Here is a 4,026-nt window from a genome sequence, read left to right on the forward strand (position 1 = left end):
AGCTGGACAAGGTAAGAAATACATCTGTTTTTTGTCTTTATGATCTCAAAGTCGAATCTGTTATGTCATTAACACCTTAACCTCATTGATAAACGCGAAATTCAAAGTTGCACATCTAAAGGACCGTATTGTGTAAAAACAGCTACAGTACTAATAGTAGACTGATATTTATAACAGATGTTACTGTCATGACGGTACGATACAACAAAGTAAAAGACTGCTCCACGTTTTTGTATATACATCACAATTATTTTTTGTACTACAACTGCCATTATTTTGGAAATACGGAGAACACTGCACACTGCCAGCAACAAAAGGTTATTTCTAATAGAACCTCTTTTCTTACTAACTTTTAGATCCAAATGGCAGAAACCATTGCAGAGCAACACACAGCCATGTTAGAAGCTTCGAACAGCCTCCACATGCTTGGTGCCTTAAGCAAGGTTTCAACCCTCGAAGAGCGCCAGGATCTTGTAAATGCAGCGCTAAAATATTATCTAGAGGGAAGGATGGAGATTCCTCTCAAACAGTAAGATTACCTGCTTCATCACTATTATTATTTTTTTTTTAAATGCTGATGTTAAAAATAAAGGTAAAAACTACTTTCTCTGTAGGGGTTATGTTTTCATCCATTTGTTACTTTTTCAAATGTGTTGCATATCATTTGATACACCTACTGATGATTAAAAATGTTTGATTCTGACAACATATGTACTTATCTGATTGAAAGACTGAAAGAAGGACTGGAGACTTTGGGGGTGCCATGAGGGAGCACTCTTCTATTATAGAGGAACTCTTGTGGTGGTCCCCCCAGCTTGTCAGTTGCCTCCTTGTTGGACCTCTTCACGATACATTACTGCCCGAGAGGAACTAACAGAAGAGCCTTGGAGGAGGTTGCAGTTGGTCACTGGTGGGATTGGATCATTGAAGTCGAAGGTGAGTCCATTTAATTGTAATTTTAACATATAGTTTTGTTATTAATTATATTGGCATGGCATACTACCGTATTTTCCGCACTATAAGGCGCACTGAAAAGCCTTTAATTTTCTCAAAAAACGACACTGTTTCTTATAATCCGGAGAGCCTTATATATGGATCAATGCGTTCTGTCAAAATATTGACATTCCCTTTAGCACAGCTCCATCTAGTGGATGCATAACACAAACCCAGTCAAACGTTTGACTGAAGTATCTTCTACTCTATGCGCTTTATAATCCGGTGCACCCTATATATGAAAACAGTTTCTAAGATAGGCCATTCACTGAATGTGCGCCTTACAATCCGGTGCACTTTATAGTGCGGAAAATACGGTATTATTAAGAAGAAATGTGCCCAGAGCATACCTCCAGTTTCGAAAAACCATGGAAAATGAATAGTTTGTTCTACAGTGGTCTTAATATTCATTGCAGTGTGCTATATATCAATTATCAAATGAAAATAGTAAATACAAATGACTGACAGGACAATTGTGGAGGTTTTGCAGACCCTGAGTGTCACTGTTAAATTGCTTGTTGAAAAATGAAATTTTACGCTTAAGTGTTTGTTTGGAAAGTTCCTATGCACTTACAAAGGATTTCTGGGTGGTTGCGGTACATGGGGTGTTTGCTGGGATGTTTATATGTGGTTGCTAGGGTACTTAGTATAGTTACTATCATATTGCTGTGAGGTTGATAAGTAAGGGTTAGAGTTACTTTGCTGTTACGGCTGCACAATAAATAGTTTTTCCAATCGTGATTACAAATACAGATGCCACAATTACATAATCATTCAAAGGCACAATACAGATAAATGAACAAAATGCTAGAGAAGAAAACAATTTTTAGGCTCAATCCCAATTCTACCCCATAGCCCTTCACCTTTCCCCTCTCGATTCTCTTTTGGTTGGAGGGGTAGGGGTAAGGGGAAGGGCCAGATAGCCCTTCAAACGAAGATTTTTCGGGACCACACTTCAGACGAAGGGGTATGAATTATCTCGGAAACAAGGCTGCTACAGCGAACAAAAAGACTCATAAATGTAAGCTTTTCTGGCATAAATAAAGATTTTAACGAAAAGTAATCATTTGTTTTATGTTACATTCAATTGTGAGTTCATATTAATGGTCATGTGACTCAAAGAAATGTTTGCCAAAAATCGCTTATATTTGCTAACGTCATATCATTACAGACTGCATGATTGTGCCGCAGCATATGTCTGATCAGGGCGATAACTGCTGTAGACATTGATGGGGGCTAATCCCCCCAATAATTAGAAATCGCTAAACCATTTTCTCAAATATTGCCTATTCGAGAGAGAGAGAGAGAGAGAGAGAGAGAGAGAGAGAGAGAAATGGAAGTTCCGTGTATTCACGTCTGTGCGTTTATCTTTTTAGTGAGTTTACTTAAAAACAGTGATTGTATCCTCTCATGGCTGGAAAATATAATGTAGCAATTCAGAATTTAAACTATTTAATAAAAGTCGTGGGGCAGCGTTGACAAGTTTGTTTTCTCTACGTATAAAAATATGGCGTGCAGTTGGTTCAAAGAATGGTATAAAGCTGATCAAGTATTCATAGTGACTGGAGGTATTTATGATTAGAATCTTTTTGTGTCACTTTTTCTTTTTTTTTATTGATGCTTTGCTTTTTCTGTTGCAGATGGAGATGCACCAGTGGAGGTGGATGGTGGGGACACAATTAAAGTCACCCTAGAGAGTGTCCTTGTGTTTGCTTCTGGGGCATCTTCCATACCCGTATTTGGATTTAAAGAGAATCCAAATATCACATTTCTCCATGAGAACATAAATGGTAGCTGGCAGGTGTTTCCAGAAGAAAACACATGCACCATTACTGTGAAGTTACCGATTGGACATGAATATGAAGAGTTTTGCCATTTCATGACATCCGGTGTTATTCAATCGCCAACGTTTGGGGTAGCATAAAAAAAAAACATTCTCCCAACCTTATCACTATTGCCATGTGGCTGATAGCTGTCCTGTGGGATTGTTTTTTTGTTTGTTTTTTACTGGAAATTGTAAAATGTTTGTTAAACATTAAAGTTTTGTTAAACAGTTTCCCTGAATTTAAACTTGTGTGAACTTGTTTTCCCTAGATTATTATGGGGACCATATTTCTGTGGCATGGCTGACGAAAAGTAATCAACTGGTCAAGTACATTTACTAATTGCGTAGGTAACAAATGTTATCAGGAGAATGTGATATTTTAGAGCTAATATCTTATATGATGTGCTGCGTGTCTTGGATGGAGTACATCATAGCTTTCAGTTTCTCTGTAAATGTTTTTCTGCAAGTGCTATAGCCTATCATCCCCTTCTGTCAAAATTTAGTTCTTCACATATTCCAAAGTGTCGATATGTTTGAGTCGCTTACAATTATCATTTGGGAACACAACATGCCAAACATCTTTCCAAATTCAAAATGAGAATAATTTATAAGTCCGTTGCTGTCAACAAAAAGATGCACTTCAAGGTCTGCGTGTTTCCGGCTAAAGTAAAAGCTCTATTTAATGTTTGAAAGACATCAACATTTATTGTTTTTAAAGGAAGTATTTTCTGCTTACCAAGGCTGAATTTATTTGATCAAAAATACGGTAAAAACTGTTATATTGTGAAATATTATTCCAGTGCAAAGCAGCTGTTTTCTATGTGAATATATAGTAAAGTACAATCAGAGTCCAAAAAGAGATTTATTGCCAGGTGTGCTTGCACACATTTTTCTTGGTACTGAAGCTTCCAGTGCACGTATACAAATACAACAAGAAACATAATACAAATTCCAAGAATAAAATATGAATATCATATAAAAAGGTTTAGTCAGAATAAACATTTACAGATTGTGAACATATTTACCGTATTTTGAATAGTATGAATAAATATAAATATCAGATGACTTTAGAATTATTGCACTTAAAGGCATATGTCTTGTTGAAAATGGTCTGTGGGAAGAAGCTGTTGTTGTGGCCAGTGATACGGTAACGGTAACCGTTCAAACAGGAGGTGTCCAGGGTGAGTGGAGTCTGTGAGGATTTTACT

Source organism: Carassius gibelio, chromosome B3 (genome assembly GCF_023724105.1).
Source record: "Carassius gibelio isolate Cgi1373 ecotype wild population from Czech Republic chromosome B3, carGib1.2-hapl.c, whole genome shotgun sequence".
NCBI lineage: Eukaryota > Metazoa > Chordata > Actinopteri > Cypriniformes > Cyprinidae > Carassius > Carassius gibelio.